Source organism: Panthera uncia, chromosome B4 (assembly GCF_023721935.1).
Source record: "Panthera uncia isolate 11264 chromosome B4, Puncia_PCG_1.0, whole genome shotgun sequence".
NCBI lineage: Eukaryota > Metazoa > Chordata > Mammalia > Carnivora > Felidae > Panthera > Panthera uncia.
The window spans coordinates 20,424,711-20,441,387 of NC_064809.1; the positions used below are offsets into that span (position 1 = coordinate 20,424,711).

At 48.1% G+C, this 16,677-nt stretch overlaps 1 non-coding gene across 1 annotated transcript; it reads right to left on the reverse strand.

Moving 5' to 3' along the window:
• Positions 1-3,351: 3,351 nt before the first annotated feature.
• Positions 3,352-3,458, reverse strand: LOC125920476 (U6 spliceosomal RNA). The gene has a single exon (XR_007457068.1). It is a non-coding gene; the product is annotated as a U6 spliceosomal RNA (small nuclear RNA).
• Between the last annotated feature and the right edge of the window lie 13,219 nt (positions 3,459-16,677).

Consider the following 16,677-nt stretch of genomic DNA (forward strand, 5'->3'; position numbering starts at 1 on the left):
GGCCATCAAGTAGATTGCTTTACGATCTGATCTGATGGTTAATAGACTACCAGACTAACCAGAGACTGCAAGACAAATGGTTCTTAATGTGCGTCATTGTGTCGTGCTCTAGGACTTGCCGTGGCTCCCCATTGCCCTTTGAGTCCACTGAGACTTTTGGCCTACGCTTTTATTCCCCTCCCTCACGCAGGCTCCTGGCTTCGAGTGCTGCATTTCAGGCCTCAGCCCCTGTCTGCCCAGGGGCCTCGACCCCGTGGGGAGCTCACAAGGTGAAATGTACTTCACTTCTCATAGCCAGCCCGCTGTGGCAACCAAATGAAGACACACTCAATCACTTTGTAATTAACACACCATTCAGTGGCCTGACGGGCACCACACATTCTGAAAACCAAAGACAGGCTTTGGAATTACCGTTTTCAAGGGTGGAAAGGAAAGAAGGAAAAATAAAAAAGCTTTAAATGAGGACTGTTTACATTTGCCAGCATTTCTACCTGTAATAAAAAAGAAAAAAAAAAAAAACAAAACAGAACAGAAGCAGCCTCGTGAAAAACAGCCTGTTCAAAACCACTGAGCTATATTAAAATACACACCAGCACAGACGTTCTGTCACTTTAAAAATGTTTTGAATCCCTGATGCCAAGCAGGATGCTGGGGGCTTCTGGCAGCCAGCACCAAGTGTTGGGAAAACATAAAACAACAAAAAACAAAAAAACACCCTCCACGTTGACTCAGCCAAAATAAACATTCCATTACTCCCATAATAAAGACAACTTCTTGATCGAGCAGATGAGATTCCAGGTAGCTAGCTTTCCAGGTCGTACCGTGTAGGCAATTTTTCAGAGACACTTCCCAGCCGTGTGCATAAGAAAGTGTTGAATTCAGTTGGCTGGACGGAGGTTAAAGGAGAAAGACAGCACTGGGAGTTAGGGTACGAGGTGCTATCCGGGAATGTGTTGGACGATTAAACCCAAGGGCTCGGGTGCAGTGGACTAGTTGCTTCCTGACAATGCCCAGAAGCTTCAAATGAAACTAATTGCTGGAAATGTGAGAGGACTGTGTCCAGGGCACATGCTAAAAAAAAATCTCAGGCTGGTTTGTAGCATGTTTTGTTTATTTTTTTAAACATTTATTTTTAATGTTTGTTTATTTTTGAGAGAGAGAGAGACATGCAAGCAGGGGAGGGGCAGACAGAGAGGGAGACAGAAGATCCAAAGCGGGCTCTGTGTGGACAGCAGAGAGCCCAATGTGGGGCTGGAACTCACAAACCGTGAGCTCATGCCCTGAGCCAAAGTCTGACGCTTAACGGACTGAGCCACCCAGACGCCCCTGTAGGACTTTTTAAAAAGAAGAAAGGAAGGGAAGTGGGAAGGAGGGAGAGAAAGGGAAAGGGAGGGAGGAGGGGAAGAAGGAAGAGGAAAGAAGAAAGGAAAGGAGGAAGGAAAACAGGGAAAAGCAATGACGTTAGTGACTTTGTAACCCACAGCTTCCCAGTTCACAGGTTCCGCAATCACCCATACATTCCTCAGATTTTATCTTGTTTCATTCTTGTCAGAACCTTGGGATTTTAAAGTTTTTATATGTATTTTTTTTTCTTTAGCAAGGAAATGAACACATAGAGATTGAATGACTTTCCCAGGATGACCCGGCAAACAGGTGAAGGAGTGGGGACCACAGCCAATCCTAATGATCAAAGCCGAGAGAGCCTGTTGTGCATTGTGGAATGTGCCCACGTGCCTCTTGCCGGGGTCCCTCTGCTCTCACGTTGCTGTTCAAGTCCCCACATGGGATGTTTAGAGAAGATCTTTCTGAAGCCAGGGGCATGGACTTACTGATGCCCAGACGTCCTTGGCCACATCGTGGCTCACTTGTGATCCTAAAAACGCACAGTGAGCCTCTCTGGAAACAGTCCCCTGTGCGGGAAGTGGGGATTGGGCTCCATTTCTTGTCCTTGGGCAGTTTTCATTCCCAAATGTTGGGAAAGGTCATAAAAGAAAAGAATGGTCGCGGATGGTCTGTCTTCCTAGGGAGATCTCACTGCTTGACAACCAGGGGCCATCCCCCCCGCCGGGGGCTGTGTGGACTGCACCGGAAGTCCAGTCACAGAGAGCTCTGAATGTAGGTGACTTCTTCCAGGAGTCTGTACCGTAGGCTCCCCATCCCCTAATCTTCTGGGCTCCAAACTCGGTTGGCATCTACACCTCTCAGTCCCTTACGGTAAGCAGGGGACGGAGGCTGGGTGGGGGGGAGGCTTTGGGGTAGGTTTCTCTCTCTGATATTCAGATCACCTCCTGAAGGAAACCTGGTGCCATTTTGGCTCTACAGTTATTTAATGTGGTGAAGAGTTGCCGTAGCAACATGATTTCTGCACCGGGTTGACATAAATTCATGCTTGCCTGATTTGTAAAGAAAAATTGGACATTCGATCTCCACCGGAGAATCTGTACATAGGAACAGACACTAGCTATGAATCCCGACCTTATTATTATTTTTTGACTTTTTTGTATGGGTTAGAACATACACAAGAATAAAGACACGTCTAACTAAGCTGCACGTGTCTCTTGCCAGCCTCATCAATGATCAACGTACGACCAATCATGTTTCATTTTTAGACTCCCTCCTTCTCCAGCCCTTACCCACTGTGTTATTTTTACATTAATCCCGGCTATCACATAATTTCATCCACAAATATTTCAGTATGAATCTCTGAAAGCTAAGGACTCCATTTTTAACAAATGATTCTCACATGAATAATAAATAAAACCTAGGCATAAAGGAAGGTTTCAGAATATAAATTCTGCCTTTCTCTCAAACCAAATTATTTAAACTGAATCTGTTCCCTTTCATTAATATCTCTACTTCAGACACTATTTATATTTTGGCTTCAGTTAGAATCGCACTATGTAGCAGGCAAAATTCCAAGTACTTTACATAAATTATGCCACTTAATGCTGACAACAGCCTTGAATGGTCAATACTAATATTATCCCATTTTACAGATGAGGAAAATGAGGCACAGTGAGGTTAGTGACTTGGCCAACATCAAACTCTTAGAATGTGTAAATGAGCAAACGCATCGTTGTTCGTTCCCAATCAGAGTTAATCTCACCATCGAAATGACTGTGCAGTGGGCTTACAATTTGTAGCTTATCAAGCTTGGCTGTACTTTGCATTTCCATACCTACTCTTTTTTAAAATTATTTTATTTTATTTTTTTTAATATGAAATTTATTGTCAAATTGGTTTCCATACAACACCTAGTGCTCATCCCAACAGGTGCCCTCCTCCATGCCCATCACCCACTTTCCCCTCCCTCCCACCCCCCATCAACCCTCAGATTGTTCTGTTTTTTAAAAAAATATGGAACGCTTCACGAATTTGCATGTCATCCTTGCACGGGGGCCATGCGAATCTTCTCTGTATCGTTCCAATTTTAGTATGTGTGCTGCCGAAGCGAGCACTAGTCTTTTTTTTATTTAAAAACATTTTTTAATGCTTTATTTATTTTTAAGACACAGAGAGACAGAGCATGAGTGGGGCTGGGGCAGAGAGAGAGGGAGACACAGAATCCGAAGCAGGATCCAGGCTCCGAGCTGTGAGCACAGAGCCCGACGCGGGGCTCGAACTCACGAACTGTGAGATCGTGACCTGAGCCTAAGTCGGCCACTTAACCGACTGAGCCCCCCGGGCGTTCCCCATTTCTGTACCTACTCATAAGACTGGACATTAAACCTTACTGAGCAGACACAGATCACTGTGAAGCATGCTAGGTGATTTAAGACTTCTCGGGACAACTACCGCTCTTATTTCCATAAGTGCATTTTCAAGTGTTCTATATATTCTGTGAAATCCTAAGCACTCTGCTTCAATGGAAACTACTTGAGAGGCAGTGCTGAGAGGTACCCACCATGCTGGATGATGTTGTCCAACCACCTCTGGCTGTGGGACGGAGGGTAAGGAGCTGTTCTCCAGGTCCTGGTGCTTCCCTAGCCCCATCCAAACCTTGCCACATTGTATTACAATTACCTCCTTATTGGTGTGTTTCCTTAGAGGCTCCTTGAGGGCAGGAGCCAATCGGCCATATGTTGGTTTGGCTGTTGGTTCTTTTTCTGTATCTGAGAACTGACCCTGGCGGACAGTAAATGCTCAGTAAGTTTTTCCAGATCTTATATCCTGAGGAGCACAGGGAAAGGGAGAGAAAGTCTCAAGCAGGCTCCATGCTCAGCACCAGCCTGACGCCAGACTCGATTCCATGACCGTAAGATCACGACCTGAGCCAAAATCAAGAGTTGGACACTCAACCACGTAAGCCATCCAGGCACCTGTAATTCTCTGAGTTCTTTTTCGTTTTCTTTCAAATCAGGCAAATAACGATGTGTCCGGCCGTGACGAAAATTCAGAATAAATAAAAGCTGCCCCGCAAATCAGAGAAAATACAGATTTTTAAATCAAGGGGAAAGATGTTGCCTGATTTTCCAGTAGGTCTGCCCACATGGACATTATTCAACGTATAGTTTTCCAGTGCCTTTATAGATCTAGTCTTTGGAGTTTATTGTGGGAAAAATTAAGGGTCTATTATGTGAAGTTTAACATTCGATATTTCAATATTTAAGATTCTGAAGTTGAAGTGTCATTACTAATAGTTATTTTAGGTTTGTAAGAGGTAGGCAAATGAGAACAAGGACTGAAAAGGTACAATTAAGGTCAATATTAATCGAATATTCATGTATTTCCAAGTTATCCCAAAATATGTTCCTCACGTTTAATAATACAGTCAGAAGATCATCCAAATTCTCTGAAACTGCTCTGGTTTTAAATATTTGCCATATTGTTCCCACATGCATTTTCCAGATCAGATGCCAGGATTTGGTTTGGAAAATATAATGTACATAATGAGCTGTTAACGGTATTAGACTCGTGCCTTGGCTTCATACTTGTCCGTCTTAACAAGCTTCTGCTTCTTTCTAAACGTGAGTAGCTCATAGATGTGTGCTAGAATTACACTGAAAATGAATTTTTGAAGAACACAACTGTGTAGTGAGTGTAGTTCAAGCTGTTTCCTGAGAAACGAGAATAATCCTCGGCAAGCACTATGTAAAAAAATCAGAATTCTGGTCACCTGCTCTGCCCTTTTCACTTAATATAAAAACATAGGAAGCAATTTAACACTTAACGTGTATGTCACTCATCAGCTATTTTCTGCATTTTTTGTTAAGGAAGATTCTAGACGTGGTATTCAAAAAAATTTTTTTAATGTTTGTTTATTTTTGAGAGAGAGAGAAAGACAGAGTGTGAGCAGGGGAGGGGCAGAGAGAGGGAGACACAGAATCCGAAGCAGGTTCCAGGCTCTGAGCTGTCAGCACAGAGCCTGACGCGGGCTCGAACTTAAGAACTGTGAGATCATGACCTGAGCCGAAGTTGGACGCCGAACCGCCTGAGCCACCCAGGCACCCCTATAAGTGGTATTTTTAATACTGAAAGTGATGTGTGTTGGTGCAACTCATGATTAAAGGATCTGAGATTCCATTTCAGCTGACTTTTTTGCTGTCATTAAGAAATTGCTTAATTCGGTGTGGCTCACTTTAACCTGCCCCAAATGGGATAATATATGAGGGTTCCCCACAGGAAAAGATGTTGAATCATCACTACAGTAAATGCTTAGGAGATACAGACATGTGTCTATGCAGTGATTCAGCATTCAGCAAATATTTATTTGATAAATATTTACGCTTCTGCCTAAAAAAATAGCCATGGATGTGATTCCAGGTTCTTGAGCCCTTCCCTTCCTCACCCCATACCCCTTGATTCACTCTGGAATTTTGTTGTTGTTGTTGTTTATTGGAAGAGAGAGAAAGCAAGTGGGGGAAGGGCAGAAAGAGAGGGGGGGAGAGAGAGAGAGTCCCAAGAAGACTCCGTGCTGTCAATGCAGAGCCTGACGTGGGGTCTGATCTCATGAAGTGTGAGAACATGACCTGAGCCGAAATCAGAAGTCTGGGGCTTAGCCAACTGAGCCACCCAGGCGTCCGTGGAGTTCTTTCCTTACTCAAGGGAAAAAACAAACAAACAAACAAAAAAACCAGGCAATTGAAAAATACATATACTGAGTGTACAAAAAATTTTTGGCTGGAGCGCCTGGGTGGCCCAGTTGGTGAAGCGTCCCACTTCAGCTCAGCTCATGATCTCATCACGGCTTGTGAGTTCGAGCCCCACATCGGGCTCTGTGCCGACAGCTCGGAGCCTGGAGCCTGCTTCGGATTCTGTGTCTCACTCTCTCTCTGCACCTTTCCTGCTTGCACTGTGTCTCTGTATCTCTCTCAAAAATAAATAAACATTTAAAAAAAATTTTAAAAAGCTTTGGAACTGCAGAAGTCACAGTGACGGACTCCTGAGCGCGGAGGGGAACCTTGTCTTGCCCGCTCACAGGCCTGTAGGCTGTGTTGATGCCAAAAGCCTTGAGAACAAAATGCAACACCCTCCCCGGATCCCCTGCATCCCCAAGGTGCTCTCCTGAGCTCGCCCCACGCTGGAAAGGCTCTAACAGCTTTCCTACAAGGCACAACCTCCCACTGGCCTTTGGCCCTAGACCCCCTGTCGGCTGGACGAGGAGCAGGGCGGGATGTTGGCCAAAGGTAACTTTCTGCTAGATTAAATGCAACCCCGGTCAGAAACATCGACAATTGTGCTCCGTCTCGCAGTGGAGTTTTAGTGTGCTAGTTTCGGAGCCCTCAGAGAGGCAGCGTTTACACATGCGTTTCACTAATAAACCTGTGATGCTAGGGCAAGTCATTGACACAGGGCCAGTCTAGTTTTCCAGTCTGCAGTGTTCACCCTTCAGGTCTCTTTGAGAAACATTTGGAGGACGGTTGGAAAAGTCAACTGAACCACAAGCCAGAAAGCGCTGCCTTCATCAGAGAGGGAAAAAGGCTTGTGTTGCCGCAGCCGTTACAGTTTTCGGGAGAAGCATAGAGGCAGGTTTCAGTTTTACCTAAAGTTTTACCTAAGAAGCGACACCTAAAACTTTGTGTTTGTTTTTACCGACGAACACTTACAGGTCCCGGAATAGGTAAGGACCATTCCTTGTGGTATCATTTATCGTAAGTGCAGCCATGAGTCTATGGACGATAGCGAATCCTGGGGTGGCTTGTTGGAAGAACCTGACTTTGAGAAGTAAAGCAACCCAAGAGCTAACAGGCTAACAATAGTTGGCTCCAAAGTGGTTAAGTGAGTTGTCACTAAGAGCTAAAGGTATTGAGACTATTATGTCGCAGGTACTGTGCTAAGGACATTACATGGCTTACCTGATTGACTCTTCATAACAAGTATGAAAAGTGTGGTGTGGTATCCAATTTAGAGGTTATGACCCGGCCCGAGGCCCGGCAGCTACCAAGAGGGAAAGCCTGGCAGGATGCAAATTCCCCATCACCCCAATGGCCAGGCTCTCATCTGCCATGCCACATTATCTCTTCGAAGTTACCAATTATTCTCTCCCTCAACACCCACCCCAGTCAGGCCGTCTGAGTCAGTGAGAATGACTTCTTTGTTCATAGGTATTAGAACTTCGTATTTTGGTTAGCAGTGCGCCAGGAAGGATAAACAAAGGAATTGGCAGGGGAGATATGTATTTTTTATAATCCATTTTCACAATTCTTAAAACTCCTTGAGAAATTTTATAATAGTTAAACATTAAATTTTTTTTTTAATGTTTATTAACTTTGAGAGACGGAGAGAGACAGAGCATGAGCTGGGGAGGGGCAGAGAGAGGGAGACACAGAATCCGAAGCAGGCTCCAGGCTCCGAGCTGTCAGCACAGAGCCTGATGTGGGGCTCAAACTCATGAACCGTGAAATCATGACCTGAGCTAAAGCTGGACGCTTAACTGACTGAGCCACACAGACACCCTGTAATAAACAGTTTAAGCTAAATAAGAGAACTACCTATAGTTCTGTACATCCTTTATTTAGGAACGGAATATGTGTTCAATTTGGTTGTAAAGTGACTTTCGCCAGAGTGAGTGCTAATTTCCCATGGAAAACTGTAAGTCTATTTTTCACAGGAAATTATCCGGGCCTAAAAGAATTGAGATTATAGAAATGATCATACAGGACACCCTGGAATATCTGGTAGCAGTCTTTCATGTTCCCAAGTCAGGTATCACCTCTCCATCCCATTTTCCTACTGTTGTATCTTCCCTCTTCTTAGGCCTCAGGGATTTCACCCCAGAAGATTGGTTGGCTTCTCAAAGTCTGGTTTTTCTTTGGAGTGAACATTTATTGTACCTTCTAGAACTGGGAATTGCATATGACGGTGGCACCCGTTAGCATGTCTTCTGTTCCACCACTTTGGGTAGATGGCCCCTCATTCGTATGGACACAGGGATGGACTCTGACCGGCCCTCCCATCGACCCTCACACCTGCAGAACCTTGTAACGGTCTGTAGACTGGGCATCTCTATTGCCGTGTGCCCTGAACACCTCAAACCCTTGTATCTGAAATCAAATAAGAGATCTTCCTCCCCAAACCCGCTCTTTCTCCAGAATTCCCTCTTGGTCAATGGCTCCACCATCCATCCAGTCCCCTGAACAGAAACCTGGGATCTTCCTTCACTGTCTTCTCTCCCTTGTTCTTCACATCCAGCTGGTAACCAGGCTTTGCCTCTTCTCCTTATAGAACCAGATCCCTTCTCTCCATCCACAGTCCATTCTCAGCTCAGCTCTCCTCATTCCTCAGCTGGATCAGGGCCCCGGTTTTTCCTCAACGCTCACATCGGGCATCTTCTCTGGGAGATTCCTCTTGCCTATCCGCACCCCTCGGTCAGGGCTAGGTGTCCCCAGGTGTTCCCACAACATCTCCTGCACATCTGTCGCGACACTGAATCTGGGAACCCTAACTGTATGTTCAATTTTGTATCTTGCCCACTGCACCCTAAGCATCTGGAGGGTGGGGACTGGATCTTATTTATGAATAATAGCCAGTGCCCAACAGCGGCTGGCACTTGCTTACTGCTCGCTAATGTCTGTTGAGTAAATGGAGACATTACAGTCGATCCAGTCTTTGGTGTTGCTGGGGGAATCTGGTCAGGATCTGTGTGTGATTACATAGGGGGCTTGGATAGGCTGGCCAAGAGTTGCATTTCCTTTTCGTTTGTAACTCTTTTGTGATAATGAACAAGAACACGGCAACGTGAACCATTTAGCAGAATGGTTAGATCCTAGGTCAGAAACAAGTGCTTCTTAAAACAGGACGAACGGGGCACAAATTTAGGGATTCCGTTTTTAGGTTCCCCGAAGTAACACCTCTGTTTTCCACATTCCTGAAAACCCAGCAGATAATATGCTACATATACATACAGCATATAATAGACTTCAGTAGCTGGTCAAAACTTAGCAACAACAAAAACAGTGATATTTATCATTTGCTGAATGTTCCTTATGCGCTTCCCATTCTGACTGGTATGTATATCTCATTTATGTTTTTAATGTTTATTTATTTTGAGAAAGAGAGAGGGGCAGAAAGAGGGGGGGGGAGAGAGAATCCCAAGCAGGCTCTATGATGTCAGCATAGAGCCCACCTCAGGGCTCGATCTCACGAAGTGTGAGATCATGACCCAAACTGAAATCGAGTCAGATGCTTAACCAGCTGAGCCACTCAGGCACCCCCATATATCTCACTTAATCTTCCCAACAATTTTACAAAGTTGGCATTATCCTCATTTTACAGTTGAGGGCACAGAGTTAAGTGACCTGCCTAAGGTTACCTGCGAGCCTGTGATGGCACCAGGTATGGGCCTGGCTGTCTAATTTCAGAGATCACATTCGTTCGTCTCCACTGCCTGGAACACTGCAGATGTGACTCAGTCAGGCTGAGCCCTCAGCCAATGAGTGACAGCTGCTGACATGCGATTCATAACGCACGTAGCAAAACACAGATCTTTGTTTCTGACACCCTTGCCAATGGTCACAGCTCACCTAAACTCAGGCAAATAATTTCAAATAGCACACATGCTAAGTTCTTTAACCATTTTGTCTTTTCTCAGCTGTAATTAAAGGTGGACTTCATTAGAAAGGCACTACCCCTCAAAAATTAATACGCTTATCAGAGTTATCTTTCTAGATTGATATTTGTTCATATTATGTGGTTTGAGTAGGGATTGAGATTTTTTTTTACAATGGGCAGAAAATATATTTGATGACACAGACTTTTTAAATCTTCTTTTGTTGTGATAGAAGAACGATAATCATCTGCTTGTTGTCACCCACACTTTTTGAACGGTGTTCTACCCTCACTGACTTGGGTTTTACTTGTAGACTAGGGAAGATAACACGAATTGTGTTGGCACAAAATGGTCTGACCTGAAAAGCTGTGTTAGCCAAAAACTGCTTCTGAGAGGCCGGTCCTGGAATTATGGACAGAAGTGTCCTTGGATGTGATCAGCGTCAACTAAATGTGGTCCGAAGGTCTTTACCCCACTGGACAAGTGTGTGGGTTTCTCAAAAATAGTTGTGCATGAATGGTGAATGGCAAAGAGAACTGTGACTTTAAATTTTACATTTTCTCTCTCCTATCCACACCTCTGTATTACCAGCCATAAATACGTGATCCACTGAGCCTGCCAGATAAAACACCACAGAAGCAAGAGGAAATTAGAGTCTATTAATTGAATGCTTTACTCACTGATTTAAAATATATATGTGTGCACCAAGTTCTCGGTTATAGAATCCACGTTCACAATGGTGTAAGACCTTTGTTTCCTTTTTCCTGTTTGCTAACATCATTTAAAAAGATACGTTTGGGGGTTACATCATGTGTCAAATTCTCAAGTGTGGAACAATTTTTTTTTACAATTAGGAGAATCAGTGATCTATGACAAAATTGCTGAGAAACAATTCCCCCAAGAGCTAGGCATGAACGAGTGCATTAATTATTGCTTCGATATTAAGAACTTAAAAACAAAGTGTTTTTAAAATTGCTAAGCCACCCCCAGTAAGCTTCCCAGACTGACTCATCCCCCAATTTGTCTGATTTCTTAAGGAGCATGCCTGCATCGTACTCTCCATAGAGAAGAAAATGTTCTAGAACAGAGAACAATTAGTAGCTTAAGTTGTGTCCAAAAGACTATTGAACTAAATGAGCAACAAACCATTAAAAATAACACTAGGCTGATACCTCTTTAACATCCTTTGGAACTGTAAATTTTAAAATATTAAGGTAGAGTTGAAAGGCTGTGGGAAAATTTTTTAGCAAATTGTGTATCTATACAGATACATTTGCAATATTTGTGTGACAAGATTTCCAATATAAGATTTGTTCTTTATGCAAAGGTGGGTTGTGTCAGGTGTATACAGTTGTTGAAACTCATAAAACTATAATGTGAGGTCTCTGCTTTCACTACAGGTAAGTTATCTCCCAATTTAAACAGATCTTCAAACTTTCAAGGTCATCAAAAACGAGTCTGAGAAACTGTCACTGCCTAAGGAGACATGAGAACTAAATGTAATGTGGTATCTTGGATGGGATCTAAGAACAGAAAGAGGAAAATTGTTAAAATGAAGAAACTCCAAATGAATGAAGTATGGCGTTTAGTTAATAGATATCAGTATTGGTTCATTAGTTGTGACAAATGTCCCACACTGATGTGAGATGTTAATAGGAGAAACTGGGGGCTGAGTGTGGGAAAACTCTGCCACTTTTCGGCAAGCCTACACCCATTCTGAAATTGAAAAAGCTTATTTTAAAAAATAGCAACAAGCAGGATAAGGGGGTTGGGGAATGGATAATATGGCAGTTACCCAAGACACTACTGGAAGGTCAAGAAAGTGAAAAAGAAAATATCGGTATACAGTATCGATTTGAAGCAGCCAGTGTAAATATGCCCCAAACAGCAAGCGTTTTTGTCTACCGGAAATCAGCATCTAATAGATTACCCTTCTATCAGATTGACTTTCCCGTGATAAAACTGAAGATTGTCATCATGACCACACTGTTTTTTCAAACTGGGCTAATGTCAAAAAGAGCTGTACACAGAGCAATGGCAATGGACTGGATAAACAGGATTGCTTTTAGTTCTGAGGTCGCCTCTTCCTCATTGTAAATGATCTAGTGCCACGGTTCCGCGCTGCTAAACGCCACCATCCGTGGGTGAAGACACGTTCTTTACGTGGATAAACAATCATTTCGTGCCTGGCAGGCGTGCGTGTGTGTATAGAGAGAGATGTGTGAAGAAAACTCGCTTCCACTGCCAGCTACGTCTCTTGGTTAATATTCGCCTTTATGCTGTAACCCCAAACCATCATAATCAAATCCCGTCGGGCCCCCTTTTAACAAACAGGGAGTCTCCCTCGTCATTTATTGGGGTCAGTGCTAACCCGCCCTCGGAGCGGCTCGGACGGGCCGAGCACATCCGCGAAGCGCTGTCTGGTGGCGCCACATCTGGGCCCGGGTGCCAGGGACAGGGTACCCACAGGACCGAGCAGGAGCCTTCCTTGGAGGCGCGCAGCTCCATCCGGAACACGCCTTGCGACTACAAATTCCTCTTTCTTCGGCTAACAGTTCTGGGCCAGAGGCTGGTGGAGAGGCCCCGAGCCCACGTAGACCGAGAGGAAGATGAGGAAGACCAGGAGCAGGAAGAGGCTGGCGGCCGCGGCGGCCACAGCGAAGAGCTCCATTCGCAGCGCAGCCTCGGGCCGCGGGGACTCGCCGGCTGCCTCGCGGCGCCGCGTTGCCATGGGAACCGCAGCTGCGCGCCCGCGGAACCGCGCGTTTGTGACCGGAGAATCCCCCGGCTCCGCCGCTGCCCCCGCCCTCGGGGCCGAGGGACGCGCCTTCCCTCCCCCCACCCCCGCCCCCGCTCCCGGCCCCAGCACCCCTGCGGGACAGCAGAAAGCAGCGGCGTGTGCGCCCTGCAGACCCTTGCTAAAGCGTTGCCGCGTGTCTGGGAGCGCGGCCGCCGGCCGGGAGCCGACCGCTCCGAGCCCACGAGCCCCGAGGTCGGGCGCGCAGCCCCGGGTGGAGGCCGCTGCGCCGCCCCGCGCAGCCCCCCTTCCCCGCCGCTCCGGGCCGGGGGCGCGATCCCGGGCGCTGAGCGCTCCTCCCGCGGGTCCAGGATTTCGCCGACGCCCCCGCACCCTGCAGGGACCCTCGGACGGAGAAAGTTAGAGGCCCGGCGTGCGCGTTTTTGCGGAACCTCCCCGGAGCGAGGGCCACATTTAATCCCTCGCCCCTGCCCTACAGGCTCTCAAAGACGAGGGAGGCAGCATAAAAGAAATCCTGCCCGAGTCCTAATTATTGGAACACTTCCTAACACGCCGTCTGTCCCAGGAACTGGAAACATATTGCAGGAAGGCAATGTTTGGGTAATTAATAAAGAGCAAATAACGGGGCTTCCGAAACGCTCGCCGCCCTGGACCCGGCGGGCGGCCCTGCGAGGTGCTGGGCGCCGCTCGGCCGCCCTCAGGACGCACGGACAGAGAGGTTCCCGCAGGACGCGGCCGCATCCCCGCCAGACTTTTCCCCGCTCACGTTATTAGAAACGCAGAAGGCGAGCGACTCCCATTTTACCCACCAAACTTTCTTCTCCCGGGTCACCGGTGAAGCTTCAGGCCCAGAGACACCGGGCTCCGCTCCTCCCGGGCCTGCAAAGTCCGCCTCGAGGGAGCGGAGTCCTGTCGCTCCCAGCGATACATATTAACAAGCTGAGAGGCTCGGCGTAATGATCTCGTTTTAATTGCAACTCAACCAAACATCCAGCCCGCTGCCACTCGGGCCCCCTAGATCGGGATGGCTGGGCCTGCGATGTCAGGAGATTCCCTTGGCTCCCAGTGGTTCTTTGTATCTGCCGCCCAACATGGAAACCATATGCTGAGCCTCTCTGCGAGTTAAAATCGCCCTCTGAGAGATTCGAGCTGACGCCCTTTGGCTTTTTCATCGGTCGCCTGCATCCCGGGCCGCCTCGGGGCTCCTGCGTCTCTCCTTGCCACGAGGGGACCCCGCCTCTCTTCCTTCCAGACCTCCTGTTACTAAAGCAATCGCCTGAGGAGCTCGGCACAAAGGAGTGGCCCCTGGAAGGGGTGGGATTCGCCCTGACTTTGACCCGAAGGCACCTGTGGCGGCTCGGGGCGAGGCCTGCGGGTGGCAGAAGGGTCCCAGAAGGGCGCTGCGGCCCGGCCTAGCCGGTGCCCCTCCATGTCGGGGGCCCTCTGCCCCACCGCCCCGCCAGCCCGCTCCTGCCCCGAGGGCTCCCTCCCTGTGCCCCTGAGCTCCCCACCCCCGCAGTAGACAAGGACGCGGGTTCCGAGGGAGGGGAGGGCAGCTGCTCTGGGCCTCAGGGCCCTTTCCGGGGGTTGGAGGCTGAGGTGGGGGTCGTGGGCTGCTGCAATTCTCTGCGCTTTCTTGCCCCGCTCCCCAAAAGCCGAGAGCTGGGGGTCGAGGGACGCCTGGGCGCCCAGGCCCGCGCTGCCCTCGCCCATTGCCCGAGGCCTTCTTCGCCGGCGGGCTCGTAGGCGGGCAGACGCTGGGGGTCACTTGGAAGGTGCCGGGGTGCGGGCTCCCGCCTCCCGCCCCGCAGGCTTCAGTGGCACCGGCCCACACTCCCGCCCGCGCCTCCCCTGAGTGTCCCCCCGAGAGGAGGTCCCCCCTCGCTTCCTGCAGGAGGCTTTGCGGAGCCGTGGCACCGGCGACACCGGAGGAGGCACAGCTTCGGAGGCCTCCCTTTAGGGAGGACACGCTGCGGGTGGGCTCCTTGGGAAGGCCCTGCTTTCTGCCTGCCAATCTGGTCCCTCTCAGTAAGGCAACATCGTAGGCCAAGAGGAGCTGCCCAATTATTTCTTGCCCACTTACTGCTGTTGAAGTATTGTGCCAACGAAAACAGCTGCCCCACGCAGACAGGTGCTGCTGGCTGTCCACTCTCTAGAGATTGTGGTGATCATTTAAAAACATTAATGTCCCTTTACTCGATACATTTCCATTTAAAGTGCATCAGGAGGTAAGTCCACAATGCAAAATAAGGATTTAGGTAGTACACCCACAGCCGTTAAATTAGCACCCATTATATTTCCTTTAGAAGCCCAAGATCCATCGGGAAAGCCCAATGAAAAGAAACTATGTGCTCTGGAGGCCCCAGTGTCAGCTCTTGGACGGTCGTGGTCACTGAGTGTCACGAAGGTTAACTGTCCATTGAAATGACAAAAAGCAATCCACCACGGAGTCAGATACTTGGAAAGTAGCTGTGAGAATTGCAGGCAGCTTCTGCAAGCCACTGCAGAGGCAGGACCAGCTCTTTTGCTCACCAAATGGAAGTTTCCTGTAAAATTAGCATAGGCTCCACATTCTGGCAGCAAATGGGTAACTGGGGCCTGGGGGGGGGGTTGGGGGGGGAGGCACCCATTTCAGGTGTTCATGGCAGGAGGTCAGTGCTCCCACAGCACCCAGGTCAGCAGTGGGGGAAAGCAAGCTATGGTCAGTGGCCCAGGAGGAGGCGATGATGAGGCCAGGAGCAGCCAGACAAACGGAGGTGGGAGAAGTGGAGAGCATTCGGACAGGAATGGCTTTTATTTGTTGTTATTCCTGCACCAGCAGGTGTCGAGCGAATGTTAAAAGACCCGGAACTGCACGAAGACAGTGTGGGGTTGGCCTTCTCTAAAGGGGAGTTCAGCCTGAGCTGCCTGGTTTCCAATCAGGCCTAGAGCCTACATGGGGTAATATGTGTCCTGTTCCAGTGTCCTTTCCGCTGCGGTGGCTGGAGGCAGGCAGTGGTGGGATGTGGGCAAATACAAAGGCCTCCTGTCCCCTTAGAGCAAAGAAGGCATCTGGAAATCTCTCAGTGGGAGGATTTCTCTGATTGTCTTGGAAACTCATCTCTACGAAGAAGGGTTTCACAAGGCTGGGGCAGGCGTTTAGAAATTCGTTCTTTGCTAGTTGACACTGTTGGGATCTCTCTCTCTCTCTCTTACACCTAGCCCTTTTACACACACACACACACACACACACACACACACACACACACACACACTGGCAAATCTGCCATTTTGTATTTTGTGTGAAACTCTCTCGCCTGATAAAGATCAAAGCCACGTACCAACTTGTCTCTCTGAAACCCCACACACTGCTGTAAGTCCTCCTGGCAGTAAAAGTCTGGAAGCTGTTTTTGGATTCTGCTAGCTCAGCCTCGCTCCTCCCCAGATGATGCAATACGAGAACAGGACCCAGAAAGCTGCTGGGTCTGTCACCAGCCGGCTGAGTCTGGCCTCGAGGTGCCAGACTGGACCAGACAAGAGCTTTGTTGAGTGATCTTCCCTCAACCCCTGCAGCTGTGACAGGAATCACAACACAACACCTTCCGTTTTTGTAAGACTTTAGAGCTGACAAAATTATTGCTGGTTTCTTCCAGCAACTTGTTATCTGCATCCGATAGACGAAGAAACTGAAGCCTGGAGAGGTTAAGTGAAGGCCACAGGGAGAGAATGGGGGGGTCTGGTGAGCCTTGTCCTGCGGCTCTTTCTTGCTTACACACCTGTCACTTTAAGGTCAGCGGTAGGCACTTTGAGCTCTGATTGGTATTTTACTCCTCCTGGGGCAGGAAGTGGATGCAACGTGTCTCTCGGAGGCAGAGAGGCCAGTGGGGGCCTGACGAGAAGTTGGGTGCAGTTCGGACAACAGAGCCCAAGACACAGGTGGGAGCCAGGCCCT